The 22147-nt window shown below is 38.5% G+C and overlaps 1 long non-coding RNA gene across 5 annotated transcripts in view; it reads left to right on the forward strand.

Moving 5' to 3' along the window:
• Positions 1-22147, forward strand: part of LOC138395393 (uncharacterized) — a 54694-nt gene that overhangs the window by 14625 nt on the left and 17922 nt on the right. For all 5 annotated transcript variants that reach the window (XR_011235533.1, XR_011235536.1, XR_011235535.1 and 2 more), the window contains one exon: positions 1650-1820. This is a non-coding gene — a long non-coding RNA (uncharacterized lncRNA). The remainder of the gene's footprint in view (positions 1-1649; positions 1821-22147) is intronic.

A 22147-nucleotide genomic window follows, 5' to 3' on the forward strand; every position in this document is an offset into this window, starting at 1 on the left:
TTCTACAGAAAAGTCTGCTGGAATTTTAACTAGAATTGCGGTGACTCTATTGCTTAAATTGGGGAGAATTGACATGTTAACACCATTGACAGCACTGATCTATGAACATAGTATCTCTCTCTATTTGTCTTTGCACATCATTTGATAATTGATTAATAATTCATATTTTTCATATTATAAATGTACTTTTTTTACAGGGTCAGTTTCTGATTGTTCTTTGAACAGTTGTTTTATAGAAATAGAGTTTGTTTTTGAGTATTGATCATGTATCCTGCAATGTTCCTAAAATCACGTTAGTTCTGCTAACAGTAGTCTTTTGTTTTTCCCAATTTCATTATAAGATTTAGCATAGCCTCTGAGTTCCTTGTCAGCTTAGAGTTGAAGAATTGTGTAAGCTTATGAATTGTGATATCAATACCTTTCAAGGAGTGATGTGCAGCAACCCCATTATTTGTCTTCGTTTTTCTTTTAATGAAATATTAATATTCCTCATAATATGGAACCTTGACATTTCAAGCTACTATTATTTAAGTAGTTGAATTTATAGGCAATCTCAGCAAAGTATTTGATTCTGAGGGAGGAATTGCTGTTTGTTTTCAAGGCTGGAATTCTAACCATCTGTTCAAATTATATATTTTGGAGGGCGAATCAATTATCTTGCTGATGATTTTGGGGGACAAGGAGAGTATATGGTAAGGACTTTCATGTTTGTGGCTTGATCAGAACTGTGTGGATCATGGTATGATTTATTGAGATGAGGAAAAATGAGGAAGCAGTGAATTTAACATTATCAATTTAACTTAGACAGTTTAGATTTTAGGCCTGTTTGCCTACTGTGTTAAATGCTTATAGGTTTATTTGGGTGCTTGTAAATGAAGAAATATATTTTAGGTTAAAAACAGGCCTGAGGTCCCATAGCTAGTCATTTACAGAATTAGAACTGAGGTCTTGGGTGCTCTGACTAAGCCCATGTTGTTATTCCCTTATGCTATATTATATCCTCAAGGCAGAAAAACATGCCTGGCTTTGGCAATAATAAAATGTTCCCTGGGAGCTACTAGAAATACATAGCAGAGTTTGGAAGCTCGGCTGCCTGTGGAGTCCAGGCAGGTAACTGTGAGCCAGGCTGTAACATGAAAGAGTGGCGTTGTCTTTGGAGAACGGCGAAGTCCATACCCCACCTAGAGGGTTCACTGTTAATCAGCTCCAGCAGATTATTACCATGTGGGAACATGGGTGCAGTATTGCCAGATTTTCTGATTTTTCAAGAGAGCTAGAAGTGTTGATTTTTCACGCGAAATCTTCTGATTTATAAATGTAGGTAGCTATCCTTTAACACACTGTGGAGACCAACCTTGCGTGGGTCCAACAAAAATATCTGTCTGCTGAATTCTGCTTACTGGCAATGTTTGGTAGGGTTGTGCCTGGTATACTGTGAAAGCAACAACAGATTTGCATGATGGGAAAAGGGTAGTAACCACATATAATAAGCACATTACTAGTGTTGAAGTGTAGGTTGCTTAGTTTAAACATGGTGCTTAGTCTGATGTTTGAGTTCAGTTTTCATATGGATCAGTTAATTAGAGATGGGGGAGGGGGAATTGCTCCCTGCAGCTTTTTGCCTCCTAATTGCATGCTTTCATTTGCAGATAGGGCCGGTTTGGAGTGTGTGGATTTTTGAGTGAAACCTCTTCCCCAGATGAGAAGAAACCTTCAAGGAAGAACTACTGGCAGTGAGTCTGCAGTGTCATCTGGATGCATAATGTGGAATGTTCTAAGCCCAGACGTAGCTGAATGGGTGGCTCCACTGATGAGGAGTGGTAAGTCTGATTGTCCCCACTGCTAATTAAATAACCTCAATCCTTTCCATAAAAATAGGACGACTTCTGCATTCTTAGCATTTACTGATGAACAGTAAGTTAATTTTCATATCACTGGGAGTCTATGTGATATGAAAGTGCAGTGGAATGCAGTCTAAGAGAATTCTTTATCCCTATCAGTGTATTTAATGTATGATATCAGAATTTGGCTTTCTTCTTCCAGTTAGGCACATCTCTTCCTTTGCTTATGTATTTTTCTTTTTTATTTCTTCTTCATTCCAAGGCCGGAAATATTCTTGAAATACTCAGCCAACACTGAAGTGATGGTCATGATGGTTACCGGTATCCATGGTAATCTTAGTTGTAGTGGATCTCATTCCCTCTGGAAGTGATTGTTCTAGTAATGGATACGAGAGACAGTCTTGGCTGATGGGAGATAAAAGAGACATCTGCAAGAGGCTTCTGGGGAAGGTTTTCTTGCATTTGAGAAAAGGAAGAAAAAAGATGGTCCCTCTTCTCTCCGGGGCTGGTTTTAGCTGGATGTGACATCTGGGACTGCTGTAGCCGTTTTTCTAGTAGCTCGAAGGCGATGCCTCCATGATGGAGGGCAGCACCAACAGGATCGCAGAAAAGTAGAACTGGAGCCCCGTTTACTGTGCCTGGAGCCACCCTACCTGAATTGCTTTATTGTTAAAGTAGTTTTGCCTTGAGATTTTCTGTTATTTGCTATAGAAATCATCCACATTCGTTTGATGTCTTCCTTTTCTGATTACCCAAAGCCCTATCTTTTAGTGTCTCAGGCATTTCTACTTGATTATGTTTTATGCTGTTCAGGAATGTTTGAAGTCAAAGGCTATGTTTATATATCCCTATCGTGTCTGACATTAGTGTGCTCTTCTTAATGAATTTCTAAGTACATATTTGTTGAACTGAATTATTTGAATGGTGGAGTATTTGAAAAACCAGTCCACAGAATTGAATAGAGATTTTCTTCTAATTCACGTCCTTTTCTTTAACCACACTACTTCCCTCTAGGATTATTAGTGAAGTTTGACTTTTTATTTAAGATGACTAGTGTGTAATATATGTTCAGGTGGTTAATTCTACTCTAAAACATATTGCTTGGATTTTGCCTTTTGTTTTTGTGCAACTTTACCATCAGAACCAGAATACTCCTACATGTTTGAGTATTGGCTTTCAGTCTAATAAAGGCAATTTTGCTTTCTTCTCCATTATAAAATCTGAGAATAAACTTTGTGTTTTCTGTGCTAATTGTAAGAATGAGGGACGTGAACAGTAGGAAACAGTGCAGGAATGATTTGTATTTGGCTTTGGAGTGAGCATTCACAGTAAGATTCCCTAAAGTGCGCATCCCCCACTGTGTTCCTAGGACCTGTGTTTTGGGTGGGGCAAGAGAAGAGGTGTGGTGGTGAGTATGGTAAGAGGGGTCTTGAGCCATAGGATGGATTATCTAGTTGCTTATGTTTTAAGGCTGTATGAAACAAACCACTTCTTTTTTTTTTTTTTCCTTTCTTTTTTGCCACAGTCAAGATATTCCTGTACTCTTCTATCTTTTAAGTTATTATAATCTCAAAAAAGTATGGGGTAAGGAGCTCTTTTTCTTCTTGAAAATCTATGGTATTGCTTTCAGTTATGTTAAGAACAATCATAAACTTGTGGTTTTGATTTTACCAGGTAATCTAGTAGTACATTTTGAATCCTTCAAAAAGTGATTTACTATTTTATATGATGTTTTGAACATTTAGCACACTATTTAGTGATAATGCTATGTACAATTGCTTTTTGAATCTGTTCAAAAAAAAAAATAAAAAAAAAATAAAAAAAATAATACTTACAGGAATGTACAATATCTGGCACCCCAACAAAATAAAACTCGCCATTTCTGGCATCCAATCAAAGATTACCAATCACGCAACAGACAAGAGAATGTGTCCCATGATACAGAGCAAAGTGTACTCAAAACTGATGTAGAAAAGACATAGATAAAAGCATTAGCAGATTAGAACCTTAAGAGTCTTATCAAAACTATATTACATATGTTCACAAACTAGAGCAAAGATTGACTATGCTAAGTAGAGATGTGGAAGACATTGAAAAAGATTCAAATTGAACTTCTAAAAATGCAAACTACAGTACCTAAAATAAAATAAAGTACACTGGATGGAATTAAAAGCATATTAGACATTTAGAAAGAAATAATGATCTTGAAAACAGCAGTATTAATCACATAGAGAAAAAAACTTCAAAAATATAAACAAAAACAAAAACAGAGCATCAGTGAGCTGGTGGATAACAGCAAATGATCCAATACGTGTGTAATAGGAGTCCCTGATTTTGGAAAGGAGAAACAGAAAAAATAATTAAAGAAATAATGGTTGCTGCACAGCAAGTATAATAGCGATAACTAAGTTGGCACCAAAGATTCTTCCTCTCCTTTCATCAAGAGCCATTTGTGAAATCTGCCACTAGCCAAGGACTACATTTCCCAGCCCCCTTTGTATCTACATGTGGCTGTATGACTGGGTCCGAGTGGAAAGTGAGCAGTGTGTGTCACTTCTGGGCCTATCCAGGGTATGAGCTCCTTCCTCTCTTCTTCTGTGACAACCTTAGAAGTTACATATTGATGATGGCAGAAGGCACACTATTGGAGGAACTTGTGTAACCAAGAATTGCGTTTGTCCTCAGTTCCTGGGGACTTCTAAACCTTTGGAATTTCCAGAGCAACAGAGTGTCTTTGTTGTTTGTCCTAGTCTCTAGATAGTTTATGCTAATGAGATGACTCAGGATGGAGAATGGTCATGCCAGAAATACCATCATATGATTAGAGGGTTGGGACTTCAAGCCATGTGGTGTCAATCTAACCTCTGAAAGGGGAGGGGTCCTGGAGGTTGAGTAACATTGCCAATGGTTCAGTCAGTCATGCCTACATAATGAAACCCCAATAAAAACTAAGGATACTAAAAAAAAAAAAAAAAAAAAAAAAAGTGATTTATGTTAAGGGAAAATTTTAATTTTTTTCTTGATAGGTTGTGATGAAAATCTGGGAGAGTAACTTTTTAAGAAGATAGGGAAAGTTATATGATGTGCTTTACCCATCAGTTTAAATGCAGTAATATCATTTTTTAGTAATATGAGAAATTTAAATCACTAAGGTCAACTTTAATGTGCTTTGTTTCATATAAGTTTTGATGGGTTTGTAGGAATGGATCATGTGTCTTACCTAAACCAATCACGGCAGGCATGTGACTTAAGCCTGATCAGTCAGAATGAATCTTAGGCCATTTGCTAGGAATGCTGGGATGAAGGCACTTTTTTTTCTGAATTTCAACCTGAAAATATAGTCATTGAACTCCTGGCAGTTATCTTCTGACCATCAAACGAAAGCTAGTTGAATAAGAAGTCAACACTGAAGGAACAGAGTGGAGAAAAACCATGCCCTGGTCACCTCAGTTGAGCTGCTAGCTCAAGCCTTCCGTGAAGGTGCTATGCCTTTACACTTTCAGTTATACGAGTCAGTAACACCTTGTTTAATCCAATTTGCTTTGGATTTTTCTCTTACACGTATGTGAAAATGTCCTGATACATCCTTCTCATCACTCATTCCATACCTTTATATTAAGAGCTCAAGTAACTTGCTAAATCTTGAATTGTGAATTAGGCAAGTAAGCCTCTAATACAGTTATGTCGGGTAGCAGATAATGCAATCTACTCACTGATTTTTTTTTTTTCAGTGCCAAATACAAGGACTAAGGTGGTAAACAAATATGTAGTCCACGCCATTGCAAATGGAGTTTGTTGTTAACTCGATGAGACTGACGTTATGTGAACAGTCTTACTATGAATGTATTCTTATCAACGGAAGTTAGGGTTCTAGAAAAAAGGAGCATGTGTTCATCTACAGTGATTGGCCCTTTGGCAGGGACTCCTGCTGAACCCTTGGCACCTCTAGAACTGTAAAATAAACAATTATGGGCAACTTGGAATCTGGCTGACTTAAAAAAATAAATACAATAAGTCATTATTAATTATTTTTTCATAAGAAGAGTTTATTTTATTTTTTTTTTTTTTGAGACAGAGTCTCACTGTGTTGCCCGGGCTAGAGTGAGTGCCGTGGCATCAGTCTAGCTCACAGCAACCTCAAACTCCTGGGCTTAAGCAATCCTACTGCCTCAGCCTCCCGAGTAGCTGGGACTACAGGCATGTGCCACCATGCCCGGCTCATTTTTTGTATATATATATTTTAGTTGTCCATATAATTTCTTTCTATTTTTAGTAGAGACGGGGTCTCACTCTTGCTCAGGCTGGTCTCAAACTCCTGACCTCGAGCGATCCACCCGCCTCGGCCTCCCAGAGTGCTAGGATTACAGGCGTGAGCCACCACGCCCGGCCTATAAGAAGAGTTTATAAAGGTGCAGGACCACAATCACTTATTCAAAATCTTGGGGCCCACATGTGTTTTTAAATTGCAGAACTTTTTATATTTTAGAAAGTTTAATTTGGTAGACATCCCTCATTATCTGTGAGAAATTGGTTCCAGGACCACAGATGCTCAAGTTCCTTATATAAAATGGCATTGTAATTACATATACCTTACACACATCCTCCCATATACTTTATTTTTTATTTATTTTTTATTTTTTTGAGACAGAGTCTGGCTTTGTTGCCCTGGCTAGAGTGAGTGCCGTGGCGTCAGCCTAGCTCACAGCAACCTCAAACTCCTGAGCTCAAGCGATCCTCCTGTCTCAGCCTCCCGAGTAGCTGGGACTACAGGCATGCACCACCATGCCCGGCTAATTTTTTTCTATGTATATTTTTAGCTGTCCATATAATTTCTTTCTATTTTTAGTAGAGATGGGGGGTCTCGCTCTTGCTCAGGCTGGTCTCGAACTCCTGAGCTCAAACGATCCGCCCACCTCGGCCTCCCAGAGTGCTAGGATTACAGGCGTGAGCCACCGCGCCCGGCCCTCCCATATACTTTAAATCATTACTTCTAATACCCATTATGATGCCTGTATATCACTTTATTCATGTTACAAATTCAAGGTTTCCTTTTTGGAACTTTGTGGAATTTTCTTCCCCGAGATGTTTTCTATCCATGCTTGGTTGAATCCCTGGATGCAGAATCCCTGGATCCTGAGGGTGGACTGTACATACTGTGTATTTAATGTGACTTCTCTGCTGTGGTTTGGATGTGATTCGTCCCTGCCAAAAAAGTTAGTGAGGCAGTGTTGGGAGGTGGGGCCAGGTGGCAGGTGTTTGGTCGGGGAGGTGGATCCCTCCTGAGGAGACTAATGCCCTCTCCAGGGAACATGTTCTCTCCCTTGTGGGAAGGAATGGATCAGTTCCCCGAGAGTGGGTGCTGTAAAGTGAGGGTCCCCCTCCTGTGTGGTCCCCCTTCACACATGCCTGCTTGCCTTTCCGTTTCTCCATGTGCTAGTGCAGCTGAGGCCTTTACCGGCAGCCGAGCTGGTGCCGGTGCCATGCTTTTGGTCTTTATAGCCACCAGAATTATGGGCCAAATAAACTTCTTTTATTTATAAATTAACCCAGCCTCAAGTATTCTGTTATAACAACACGAACAGGTAAGACAATCTTTTTTTTTAAGGAATGGACAGGTGGCTTTATTTTTTTTTGTAATAATACAGATAATAATATCTTAACATTAGTTGAACTACTAAATAAATGCCAGGCTCTGTGTAAAGTACTTTTCTGTATTATCTTAACTTACCTGTTTAATAAATTGTATTCATTTATATACTTGAGAAAATTTGGAGAGGTTAAGTGACTTTATCAAGGTTCATTCAGCTAGGAGATAGGAGAATTGAGGTTGTAACCTAGAGCTTTTGGCTCTGAGGTCTGTGCCCTTAACCGCTGTTCAGACTGTGGACTGTGCTGTGCTGCTCAGGGCCAGTGCAGAAGGCGTCATGTCTTGCCCACTGGGTTACTGTTCTTTTCAGCAGGGCCTTTCTTGAGTACATGGTGAGAGAGGAAGGGAAGGGGGAAGAAGGGACTGTCTTCAAATCTTACTGTACAGGGAAAAAGAAAATTTTAAAATGCACTTTTAACCCATCACATATCACAGCTACACGATGGGTTAAAAAAATAGAAACATATCTCTGATGCCACATTTTCTAAAATAAAATTCTATCAGTGTTGTCTATCAAGAAACACGGGAAGGGTAATCGCAGCCCAGTGTCCACTCCCAGGTTCATTCTGGGCACATCCGTATTTTCTGAAACTTGATTCCTGGGATTGGGATTCTCGGGGTAAGGATAACGGCACGTTATTTAGTCTTTTAAACTTTAATTATGAAGTTCTGGTCTGTAATCCTAGCACTATTCACTGAACTCATGAAATCTTTAGAATTATAATATTTTTTAAGTCTGCCCATTTGAGCAGAAAATATTTCCTATTTTCTTCATTTTTTTTTCTTTAATTGGTATTGAGATTTAACTTTATGTATTTTTTTTTTTACCTGTTTTCATTTTTCCTTCAGTATTTTAAAAGATTTTAAGTGGTCTTCACAAATCTATTATTCTTTTGGAAGAGAGATGTAGAAAATTAAAAGGAATGGACTCTGGAGCCAGATTGTTTATTGCATTGGCTAGAACTTCTAGAACATTGTGATTATAATGAGCATCTTGTCTTGTTCAATAATTAATGCTTCTAATGTTCCATTAAATGCTTACATTTTTGGAATGTTTATAATACTTTGACATAGAGCATTTTTTTCTTTTTTAAGATGCACCTATGTCCTAGGAACGATTAAGCATTATGTCTGCCTTTGAGTGTGCTTTATAAATGTGAAAGAGATCGGTTTGCTGGTTAAGACTTTTTAAAATCAGAAGTATATGTTGAATATTGTCAATTCAATTTTGACATCTGTATAGGCCAGATTTTAAAATGTGTTTAAAATGATCTTAAAAAGTGTTTGTCACTGTGTTGCAGTTGCTACAAACTAAAAATAAAGTTACTTTTATCTAGTTAAACTGCACTGTAGTTAATCTCTGGTCGTCTACAAATATTTAGCTTCTATGGTAGTTTCAAGAATATAGTGCTTATTTTTGTGCTTTTAAAAATATAGTTTTATAATATGTTGACTTATTTAATTTATATATGTCTTATTAAAATATATGTGGTCCTAATATGTAGGAGCTCAGTGAATATTTGTAGAATAAGTTAGTTTTTGTAATTATCTGATTAGTGAGTTATCTTGATAGCTTATTTTTTCACTGGTGATAGGAAAAGAATATAGCAATTTTAGAGATGGAAAAAACTCAGAAACTTCCTGGTTTCGTGGTCATATGGCTGACTTCTGATCCTGATTTCCCCTTCTGACTTCATAGCATCTTGCTATGCGTACCAGTCTACTAGAAGCAATCTGTTGGGTTTAGGTATTGAGCCCCCACCCCCCACAGAGACAGAAGGAATAATCTGTTCACCAAATGTGAGAGAATGTACACATTGTAGAAATTGAAATTTTTTTAAACCCAGAAATACAATGGGATATTTTTTCACACATCAGCCTTAATGGCTCTGAGTTTCTCCCTTTCTAAATGTTAATATCTAGAAAGAAGGAGTTTGGGAAACTTTCAGGGAATAGAATAATTGATATTAGCTCTTCAGTTTTGGGAATTTGATCCAATGTGAAAATCTTCATCTATAGCTAGAAAAAAATGTATATAAATATATATATTTTTAAGAGACAAGGTCTTGCTCTGTCATCCAGGCTGGAGTATAGTGGTACAATCATAACACACTGTAACTTTGAACTCCTGGGTTCAAGCTATCCTCCAACCTCAGCCTTCCAAGTAGCTAGGACTACAGACATGCACCACTATTCCCAACGAATTTTTAAATTTTTTTGTGGACATGAGGTCTCACTATTTAGCCCAGGCTGGTCTCGAAGCAATCTTCCTGCCTTGGCTTCCCAAAGTGCTGGGATTATAGGCATGAGCCACTATGTCTGGCCTATAGAGAGAAAATATTTTAAAGTCCGATACTAAAGTGTAGGGAATGGAAACTGATATTAAATTTCCAGTTTTATAGTTAATGGTCCAGTTTAGAAGTATCTGGAAATAATTGCCATCTAAGGGAATATGCTTATGTAAATAGTATTGGTGATCTTAATTAATTAGCTGGCCATTGTTAGGGTGAGTGCTTTTCGTACACCAAGGCTCTGCCTGTCACTTCAACAAGCCTTTTTGGGGCAAGACATGGTAGCTCACACCTGTAATCTTAGCACTTTGGGAGGTGGAGGCGGGAAGATCGCTTGAGCCCAGGAGTTTGAGAACAGCCTGGACAACAGCAAGACCCTATTTCTTTAAAAAAAAAAATGAGCTGGGATCATGGCGCATGCCTATAGTCCCAGCTGAGCTAAGAGGATTGCTTGAACCCAGGAGTTTGAGACTGCAGTGAGCTATGATTGTGCCTCTGCAGTCCAGCCTGGGCAACAGAGCAAGACCCTGTCTCTTAAAAAAAGAAAAGCCCTTATTTTTTTTTTCCTTGTGAGACAGAGTCTCACTCTGTTGCCCGGGCTAGAGTGCCATGGTGTCAGCCTCGCTCACAGCAACCTCAGACTCCTGGGCTCAAGCCATCCTTCTGCCTCAGCCTCCCGAGTTGCTGGGACTACAGGCATGTGCCAACACACCCGGCTAATTTTTTTCTATATATTTTTAGTTGGCCAGATAATTTCTCTCTATTTTTAATAGAGATGGGGGGGGTCTCGCTCTTGCTCAGGCTGGTCTCGAACTCCTGACCTCGAGTGATCCACCCACCTTGGCCTCCCAGAGTGCTAGGATTATAGCTGTGAGCCACAGCGCCCGGCCTAGAAAAGCCTTTTTGAGCCCATTCCTTTCAGCTGGGACTTACTTAGTCACATAGGTTTTAATTTTATGCAACTTAGTGTATTTACCTGAAATGCTGATCTTTTAAGTGAATTAGGAGTGGAAGGTGGGAGAATGATCTTTTCAAGTCACAGTGTTAATTTTTCCTTCCCACACCCAGGGTCCCATGTCATTCTGGTTCTCTTAAACCTATAATAAACCACTGAGTTTTAAGTTCCTGTATAGAATGGAATTCTGAACCACTTCAGCTGCAGTTGTCCTCTACCCTAGGGCCATAGAAAGTGGTTTGGAGTGCAGTTTCTGCCGCTGAGAAGAACTATTGATCTCTCTAACAAGGATAACTTTGCACTGATACATAGGCTGCAGCCACTGCTAGACGCGGCCTGCACTGTGTGCAGTGGCTTCCCTCGCCCCTTGTCAGGCACCACTGTTCTGCAGTTGGACGGGCAGGGCTGTTTCTCAAAATGCAGGTCTCCTATAGCAGAATCATCTAAAACCTAAAAGATGATATAGAGAGTCACCATCATGATTCAATATGTGAAAAATGTTATTCTTCTTTAATCAATAACATAGCATGATCCCAATAAAAATACCAGCAGGATTTTTAAGGATTAGACCAGCTGAATCTGAAATTTTGTAAGGAAAAAATAAGATTATCCAGAGAAATTCTTTAAAAAGGGAACTTTTAAAAAGGAACTAGTTCTCCCAGATATTAAAAGTGTATTCTAAAGTTATAGTAGTCAAAACACCATGATTCAGGTATATGATTAGATAGATTAGTGGTACAGAATAAAAGTAGTCCCAAATTCATATGGAAATTTAGAATATAATGAAGACACATTTCAGTGTGAAAAGGAGATAAGGATTTTTTTTTTTTTTTTTTGGCAGTATATATAGCTGGGTAGTCATCAGGAAAAAATCAGATCCTTGAGAGAAGGAATACAGATTTTTTTCCCTTTTTATATTTGAAATTAGGGAAGACTTTTAAGAAAATATTTTTTGAAAGATAGAAAATACAGGTACTCTGATGCATTGTTAGAGGAAGTATAGGTTGGTACATTCTCTTAGGAGATTTGGGAAATGTCTGCCAAAATTTAAAAATGCCTACCAAAGTTTAAATGTATGTGTCCTTTGATTAATCATTTTCACTTCTTGGTATTTATCCTGCAGATAAATCCTTTAGGTTTGGATTTACTTCATCATATTTCCACATGTGTGAATATACAGGTTATTCTTCGCAACATTTCTTACAATAGTAAAATATTAGAAACAACTTACTTTTCCATCTGTCAGAGACTATTTCTACTGATATAAAAATGCAGCCTTTAAAAACTGAGGGAGGGCCGGGTGTGGTGGCTCATGCCTGTAATCCCAGCACTCTGGGAGGCCAAGGCGGGCGGATCATTTGAGCTCAGGAGTTCGAGACCAGCCTGAGCAAGAATGAGACCCTGTCTCTACTAAAAGATAGAAAGAAATTAGCCACACAACTAAAAATATATATAGAAAAAATTAGCTGGGCGTGGTGGCGCATGCCTGTAGTCCCAGCTACTTGGGAGGCTGAGGCAGGAGGATCGCTTGAGCCCAGGAGTTTGAGGTTGCTGTGAGCGAGGCTGACGCCATGGCACTCTAGCCCAGGCAGCAGAGTGAGACTTTGTCTCAAAAGATAAATAAATAAATAAATAAATAATTGAGGGAGGTAGTTTTTAAAAAGTTATTGCTATTGCCTGATTTTCAAGATGTAGTATGAAGTGAAAAGGTAGGGTGCCAATGATATATGATACTATGTAAAAATATTTTTACCTATATTGACTACCTGTGAAAGGCTACAGAAGAAGCTAATATTAGTGGCTGTGTTAGAGGAGAACTGGGTGGCTAGGAGTAAGGTGGGAAGGAAATTTAGTTTTCATAATTAATATCTTGAATCTTGAGTTTTGTGCCATGGTGACATAAGACCTATCTGGGGGAAAAAAAAGAGATAGTTGGTAAAAGCAAAAAAAAAAATTCCACCAAATTTTCATCTTTATCAACTTATCAGAATCTCCAAGGGTGAAATCACCCTGAATCTCCTTTGGAAAATTTTTTTCCATAGTACTGGTAAAAACCACATAACATTGGTGTAGTTGAAGAATAAATTTCTAAAGACTCCACATAACATGAGATTTATCATGGTAATCATTTCTAAGTGTATGGTTTAGTAGCATTAAACATATTTACATTGCTGTGAAACAGATCTCCAAAACTTTTTTATCTTGTAAAACTAAAACTCTATACCCATTAAACAGTAACTTTCCTTTTCCCCCACCACCATCCCCTGGTACCCACCTACTTTATGTTTTTATGAACTTGGCTACTTTAGAGACCTCATTAAGTGGAATCATGCAGTATTCGTGACTGGCTTATTTCACTTGACATGATGTCCACAAGGCTCATTCATGTTATAGCATATGGCAGAATTCCATTCCTTTTTAAGGCTGAATTATACTCCATTGTGTATGTACCATATTTTGTTTATTTCTTTATCCCTTGATAGATGTTTGGGTTGGCTATTGTGAATAGTGCTGCTATTATCATGGGCATACGGACATCTCTTCAAGACCCTGCCTTCAATTCTTTTGACTCTATCCCAGAAATGGGATTGCTGGATCATGTGGTATTTCTATTTTTAATTTTTCGAGGACCTGTAATCATGTTTTCCATAGCACCTGCACCATTTTACAGTCTCTCCAACAGTGCACAGGGTTTCTGATTTCTTCACATCCTCACTAACACTTATTTTTTGTTTTTTTTGGTAATAGCCATCCTAAGGGGCATGAGGGGATCCTAATCTATATTTTTAACAAGCATTTTGATGTATTTCTCAGTGAGCTATGATGGCACCGTTGCACTCCAGCCTGGGTGCCAGAGGAAGACCACGTCTCTTAAAAGAAAAATCATGTATTTCTCATATACTTTAAAAAAGCTTTATGAAGTTATGAAGTACACTTAAAGATTTTATAGTTTGATTACCTAAAAAATGCAACTAATAGTCACTTTTTAGAACTGTTATCTGTGTGCTTTGTTTCTGTAATTTAAAGTACATGTTGTATAATCAGATTGTCTAGGGATAATACCCTTCACTCTCCCCCCTCCCCCAGTTTTTTCTTTTATTTAGTTAGCTGTAAAGGAATTGCCCGGGGAACAGACTCAGCTGTGTGTACTTAACCCCAAGATGTTTTGCTCACCTTAATTCTTTTCTCCAATATAATTAAAATTCTAAGGTTCTACATATTATAAGAATTCCAATGGTATACCAACATTCAAAATATTATGTTTTAATAAAAAACTGACTGTCCTTTTTACTTGGCATGAGAGAATTTGAGCTGTTTAGTTTTAATTGAAAATACTAAGATCCTAGTAAAAAAGGGAAAAGAAGTATAAATTGTCCTTAAATTTTTTTCCTCCATTTCCAAGAAAATTTTAGGGTGTGAGTGTTCTACAACAAAATTAATAGCTTATGCAGTATTTTGCATTTTGAGTAAATTCCTTGTGGTTTTTGTTTTCCTGACTTGAAGTTCCTGAAATTGTTATTGTGGAACTGTTATTGCAGAGTGCCCATTCTTTCTGGCAGGTATTTATTCTTGAGAAGTATTATTTCTAAAATCACATCACTGTATGAGTATCCAGCTATAACCTATGCCTACATCATGAGTATTAGAAGTCATTTTGAAATAACTTTACCAGACTTTAAGGTTTGTTACTGTGCCATTTTCTCCTTTATGACTGTTTTTATTTGGATATTTTAGACTGAACTGCTGCATTTATTCTATCTGGTGTGTGAGTTGGTAGAGGAGGGTTCAGGTAGTTGTATGGCTTGGGAACAGTGGGAGTTCAGTCCTCATTGTGAATTGTGAGAAGATGAAATCCTTTATATCCGTTTCCACAGACCTGCATTTCATAGACTCACATTTTAATGAGAATTGGTTGTGCAGCTGCAACACTGGCAACAAAGCCTAGGAGAAAAGCCTTGGGGCAGCATTCCAGAAATCAAGGCAGGGCCTGGTCTCATGTGGAGCTGAGCTAATGAAACAGATAAAATATAAAGCATTTAGTACAATTAAGTCCAATACTTTCTTTGGCATAGTAGAGTTGAAAATTTTCCACACGTTTTATTTAAAAAGTCCAAAGCTGTCATAAGTTGCACACTCAATAAGAGTAGCTATATTACATTCTCTTTTAGTATAAAAATAAAATACTCTTGGAAGTTAATATTTCTGTGAATTATATCTAAAATGTCGTGATTACTGGCCCATTCTTGGTGAAGTCTAGACGTTTTCAAAACACAGGGCACCAAATTTGTCAGATTTCTAAACACAAGCTTTGAGGTTTTAATAACTTTAAAAATTAAATGGTCATAGCAATTTTTTTTTTTTTTTTTTTTTTTGTTGAGACAGAGTCTCACTCTGTTGCCCAGGCTAGAGTGAGTGCCGTGGCGTCAGCTTAGCTCACAGCAACCTCAGACTCCTCGGCTTAAGCGATCCTACTGCCTCAGCCTCCCAAGTAGCTGGGACTACAGGCATGCGCCACCATGCCCGGCTAATTTTTTCTATATAGATTTTTAGTTGTCCATATAATGTCTTTCTATTTTTAGTAGAGACGGGGTCTCGCTCAGGCTGGTCTCAAACTCCTGACCTTGAGCGATCCACCCGCCTCGGCCTCCCAGAGTGCTAGGATTACAGGCGTGAGCCACCGCGCCCGGCCGGTCATAGCAATTTTAATGTGAATGTTGCATGGTTATTGGACTCCATGGATTCTCCTAAATAATACAATTTATTAAATATATTCTCCTAATACTATGACAGTGACTATATAATCTATCATTAAAGCATAATTTCATTATTACCTGGTTTTTATACAATTATGTTGCATCTGGGTTTTCCCTCCTATTATAATAGGAAATACTACAATAAAACATTTTTGTCCGTATAGGTATTTTGCTTTCTTTTGGATTACTCAGGATTATTTCTGTATTTCCAGAAGTGTTACTAATGCATTAAATGTAAACATTTTCAATAATTTCTGACAGTGTGTATGCAATTAGTAGTTTCTCTACTTCTTTCCCTTTATTGATTACCGCATTTTAAAATTCATTGCATAGATGTGAAATGGCAGTTGCATTTTTTGTTTTTAATTTTAATTTCTTTAATTAGAAACTTTGAACATTTTAAAAGAAGCCTACCAGCTTCTCCTCTGTGGATTGTAAATTTTACATCCTTTTCCCATTTATCTATTGGAAATCCATTAGTTGTTTTAGGTAATAGTCCTAAGAATCTCTCAAATTGAATGTGGTAAACTTCTCATTCAGGCCAGGCGTGGTGGCTCACGCCTGTAATCCTAGCACTCTGGGAGGCCGAGGTGGGCGGATCGTTTGAGCTCAGGAGTTCGAGACCAGCCTGAGCAAGAGCGAGACCCCATCTCTACTAAAAATAGAAAGAAATTATATGGACAGCTAAAAATATATATAGAAAAAAAATAGCCGGGCATGGTGGCGCATGCCTGTAGTCCCAGCTACTCGGGAGGCTGAGACAGGAGGATCGCTTGAGCTCAGGAGTTTGAGGTTGCTGTGAGCTAGGCTGACGCCACGGCACTCACTCTAGCCTGGGCAACAGAGTGAGACTCTGTCTCAAAAAAAAAAAAAAAAAAAAAAAAAACTTCTCATTCATTCTGTACGTACATACCAATATGTGCCAGACCCTGTTACAGCTTGAACAAAACATCATGATGTAATTGCAAACTCCTCGAGCTAAAAGGACTCTTAGATAGTGTTTTCATTTTTCACCTAAGAAAACTGAGATCCCATCCCAAATTACATGATCAGTAATTAACCTTAGGGAATTGTGGCTGAACTGGAATTAAAGCTCTGTAGGCATCGTTGCCTCCATTCTCTTCCATGTATCTCCTCTTTGCTCTTCCAGATACGATACCAGATTTCTTCCCACTGTCCCTGCTGCTTCTGCTATACTTGCAGATTCCTGTGGCCTAAGCAAATCAGCCTAATCCTAGTCTTCTGGTTTAAAGAACCCATTGGTTTTTACCATTCTTTGGCCTCAGTGATTGGTTTGGGAATGACAGGTTAGCCAAGTTGATCCAGTTAGAGGGTAGCCTTGAATTTTCATTGCCATTAAGTGCTAATAAGCATTTTAAAAAATGTTTACATGTTTTTACCTTTTAATTTGAATTATCTAGTTATATGGTTTCCAAACATGAGATTTTAAAAACCATCTTTTTGTCATTAATTTCTAATTTTATCCCATTTTTGTAAGAGAATACAGTCTGTCTGGTATTGATCCTCTCAAGTGTTTTGAGGCACGCTTTTTCTATGATATGACCAGTCTGTATATGGTGTATGCTCATGAATATAATAGGGATTCTCTAAGGGGTTTTTTTGCTGGGATCTTCAATATCTCTACTTATATTGTTCTCTTCTTGATGAATTGATGTTAAAATTCTCAACTACACTTGAATTTTTACACCCATATTTGTGGTATTTATTCCTGATGTATATTGAAGCTTTCTTGTTTGCTGTGGATGTGTTCATCATGATGATACATTTTCGTTATATCAGTATATAATATCTGAATTTGTCCTTTATGATATTTTTTGCCTGAAATTTTATTATGATTGCTACCGTAGCTTTATTTTGGTTCATACTCATCTGATGTATCCTTTCTTAAATATGTCTCTTGTAGGGACTATATTGCTTTATGATTTTTTAACCCACCATAAAATCTTTGGCCTAATTTCTTTTTTTTTTTTTTTTTTTTTTTTTTTTTTGTTGAGACAGAGTCTCACTTTGTTGCCCAGGCTAGAGTGAGTGCCGTGGCGTCAGCTTAGCTCACAGCAACCTCAAACTCCTGGGCTTAAGCGATCCTACTGCCTCAGCCTCCCGAGTAGCTGGGACTACAGGCATGCGCCACTATGCCCGGCTAATTTTTTCTATATAGATTTTTAGGTGTCCATATAATGTCTTTCTATTTTTAGTAGAGACGGGGTCTCGCTCAGGCTGGTCTCGAACTCCTGACCTTGAGCAATCCACCCGCCTCGGCCTCCCAGAGTGCTAGGATTGCAGGCGTGAGCCACCGCGCCCGGCCCTAATTTCTTTTTAAATTGGCAAGTTCAACTCGTTTACATGATTGTAATTCTTTTTTTTTTTTTTTTTTTTTTTGAGACGGGGTCCTGCTCTGTCTCCCAGGCTAGAGTGCCGTGGCATCATCATAGCTCACAGCAACCTCCAACTCCTGGGCTCAAGTGGTCCTCCTGCCGCAGGCTCTGGAATAGCTGGGACTATAGATTCATGCCACCATGCCCAGCTAATTTTTCTATTTTTTGTAGAGATGGGGTCTCATTCTAGCTCAAGCTGGTTGTGAACTCCTGGCCTGAAATGATCCTCCTGCGTCGGCCCTTGTTGTAATTACTCTAATTGGGCTTACTTTTGGTCCTTTTCCCCCTTTCCTGCCTTTCATTGCATAGGTTGACTTTTTTTTTTTCTATTATTGTTCTTATGCTGGTTGTCCTTTAGACCCATTCCTGTTTATTTCTGCATATTGATTACACTTAAAGTAGCTTTTTCTTCCCCCACATATGACAAATACTCTAGCGCACTCTTATGTTCTCTGGGTGTGTGTCCTGACTCCCCGTCCCCAGTGAATGTATTGCTAGTATTTTAGGTCAGAGTTTTGTTCGATATCAAGGCATTTCACTACTTTTACTTTGTCTCTCCCTTTTTCTTTTTCTTTTCAATATTCCTCCAAGATTGTGCTTAGTGGGCTTTATATGACATTCTGAGGCTTTGTGTTCTTGGGAATATTTTTGCCTAACATATTGGAATGATATTTCGTCTGGATGTAAAATTCTAAATGTAAAGTTCTTTTAATTCAAGACTTTTAAAATAGAGGTAACAATCCTTTACCTGGACTTCCAAAATCAAAAAAAGATCTGAAAACCAAAGGACTTCTTGTAACTCATTTGGCAACAAAACCCAACAAGCTGACATGAGGCTGTTTATGGCTCATTTGACAGAAGAACCCAACCTGAACTGACATGAGGGTATTTATGGCTTTTATTCATCTCATTTAGTGTGAGTATTTACAGATTTTGCTTCAAAATATTAATGAGTTCAATTATGGGTTAGTGCCTTAGACACTGCTCTGGATGTTACATAATATATGATATATACCATATTACTGTTGTAAAATCTGAAAAATTCTTGTCTTAGTCTGTTTTGTCTGTCTGTAACAGAATACCACAGACTGGGTAGTTTATAATGAATCAGAAGTTTATTGGCTGACAGTTCTGGAGGATAGGAAGTCCAAGAGTGAGAGGCTGGTATCTTGCTGGGCAGAGAAAGTGAGGCAGTGGGGGAACTCGTCCCTTTATAATGAACCCTTCCTGATGGACGCACTCTCAGTGCAGGGCCAGCATGAATCCGTCCGTGAGGGCTGATTCTTAGTCCCAATACTGTTGCATTGGATATTGAGTTTCCAACACGTGCTTTTGGGAGGATACATTCAAGCTATAGCAGTTTTAAATTCTGAAAAAACCCTTGCCTCAAGAAGTATGGATTGTGAATTTGGGTTACTCCATCTTGTATCCAGTGTTACTTACTGCGATATATATTAATCTTATTCTTTTGCTTTGGCGTTGGTCTATTCTTTTCTTTCAGTGTTTTCGAATTTTTTCTTTGGTGAACTTAAATTTCCTAGGAATAGTTTCCTCTGTTATTTGGCTCTTTGAGCCCTTATAATATTGACTTCTTTTATCTTTTAATTCTGGGAAAGTTACCCTCATTATTTCTTGAAATGCTTTATTTCTTCCCTCCTTCTGAAACTCCGATTATCTGGATATTGTCTCTTTTTCATGCTCAATATTTCTACTGGATTCTTTTTCATTGTTTCTTGTTTTCGTTTCCTAGTGCTTACATCTCTCATTGACTTCTTAGGGGTGTATTCTTGGATCCTTCATTCCAATAATTCTACTTCAGATGGCATAAATTGTTTAGTGTGTTGTCTTTCTTTTACAGTAGTTTTATGCTCCAGATGTATCTGTTTGTCTATGTCCCTTGAGGGGGGGTATTAGTTACTTACTCTAATGTGTATTGGAATTTGTGTCAGTCCAGGTGAGTTTAAGGAGAGGAAGGGCTTGAGTCCAGGTCAGCCAGCCGCCTGGCGCCACTGAAGTGCTGTTGAGTCTCCTCTTGGCTGATGCTGCATCAGGCAACTTCTGATGAGGGTTTGCTTCGTACACTCTCAGAATGAGTAATATCGGGAAGAGGCAGTGTCCTTAGATCATAACTCCCTCTCAGCTCCGTACCCCTGGCCTTGCTGTGGGAGCCCGAGTGGGGGCAGGAAGGGTGAGCGCCGAGTGGCTGTACCTGTTTCCACAGCTTCCCCACAGGGCTTTTGTGTTGTCTGGAGTTTATCTTGCTGCCAAAGACATCTAGGCTGTTGCTGCTAATTTCTGTGGTGAAGGGACAATCAAGGAGGGGCAAGGGCAGAATTCAAAAAACCTTTTAGCTAATCTGTCTTTTAACTCCCACCTCTGCTGCCCTTTGCTTCTGGTCACCAGTTTCCTCTCAGATAAGTTCAGTACAGCTTCTGGTATCTCCAGCAGTTTCTGTTTGTTTTTGTTGCTGCTGCTGTTACTGTTCCTGGAATCTGGATTTACTTCCATGTTTTTTCCTTCCCAGGGTTGATTCTGTTGGGATCTGCAATCTTGATAGGAATTGGATGACCTCATTTGGGCCAATAAGGATAGTTACACAAAGATTTCCTCAAAAAACATGAAAATCTTTAGTTAAAAAGTGTATGCAAACAAAGTATATACAAACTAAATGAAAATAATCATGTACGGGTTCCTGTTATCTATTGCCATGTAACAAACTATCTTAGAACTTAGTGGTTTTAATGAGCAATTCTTTTATTAATAATTTACCTCTCATTTTTGAAGGTCAGGAATTTGGGCAGGTATTGGCACTTCTTCTTTTATTTATTTATTTATTTTTGAGACAGAGTCTCACTCTGTTGCCCGGGCTAGAGTGCCATGGCATCAGCCTGGCTCACAGCAACCTCAAACTCCTGGGCTCAAGTGATCCTCCTGCCTCACCTCCCTAGTAGCTGGGACTACAGGCATGCGCCACCATGCCCGGCTAATTTTTCCATTTTTTTCTAGAGACAGGGTCCCACTCATGCTCAGGCTGGTCTTGAACTTCTGACCGCAAGCAATCCTCTTGCCTTAGCCTTCCAAAGTGCTAGGTTTATAGGCATGAGCCACAGCGCCCAGTCTCATATTCTTTTAGTGAAGTTGTAAAATTTTATTATGTAAGTTTGCATATTTCTTGTTAGATTTGTTCTAGGTATTTTATGGATTTTTTTTTTTCTATTTGAAGTCCTACTTTTATATTTTCCTAACTAATATATAGGAACCTAATAATTTTTATATGCTAATTTTTAATCCAAACACCATACTGAACACTTGAATTAGTTTTCTAAATTTTATTTTTGTTATTATCATTTTCTTTTTTGTGATGGGATTTTGCTATGTTGCCCAGGCTGGTCTTCAAACCCCTGGATGCAGGTGATCCTCTGTCCTCAGCCTCCCGAGTAGCTGGGACTACAGGCGTGCACTGCCGGGCCTGGTTTTCAGTTAGTTTGATAGTTGAAATGCTTATTGTCTTCCAAATATCTCTAAATAGTGGCATTTTTTAGTTGTTTTCTGATATTTAAACTGTTTATCCTTTTGGAATCTTAACTGAATTAACTAAGACCTCTAGTATAATGTTGAATAGTGCTAGTGTTGGCTGAATATCCCTGCTTATCCTGACTTTTTATAATTGACCATGTTATCAAAGATTACATTTTCAACAGTGTTTTAAAAGATTGTGGAACGGCCGGGCGCGGTGGCTCACGCCTGTAATCCTAGCACTCTGGGAGGCCGAGGCGGGTGGATTGCTCAAGGTCAGGAGTTCGAGACCAGCCTGAGCGAGACCCCGTCTCTACTAAAAATAGAAAGACATTATATGGACAACTAAAAATCTATATAGAAAAAATTAGCCGGGCATAGTGGCGCATGCCTGTAGTCCCAGCTACTCGGGAGGCTGAGGCAGTAGGATCGCTTAAGCCGAGGAGTCTGAGGTTGCTGTGAGCTAAGCTGACGCCACGGCACTCACTCTAGCCTGGGCAACAAAGTGAGACTCTGTCTCAACAACAAAAAAAAAAAAAAAAAAAAAGATTGTGGAACACTTGAGTCCTATTGCCATATTAAGCATGCCTTGTAATTTTTTGTTGAACATGATATACTGGGTAAAAGGAGCCATGATAAATACGCATTTGTTGTGAGGTTTTATGTTTATCTGGTTGGGGTTTAGGCCGTTTTACTATTTACTTTTACTATTTACTATTTACTAGCTTTAGGTGTTGGAGGATAAAG

The sequence above is a fragment of the Eulemur rufifrons genome, chromosome 15 (genome assembly GCF_041146395.1).
Source record: "Eulemur rufifrons isolate Redbay chromosome 15, OSU_ERuf_1, whole genome shotgun sequence".
NCBI lineage: Eukaryota > Metazoa > Chordata > Mammalia > Primates > Lemuridae > Eulemur > Eulemur rufifrons.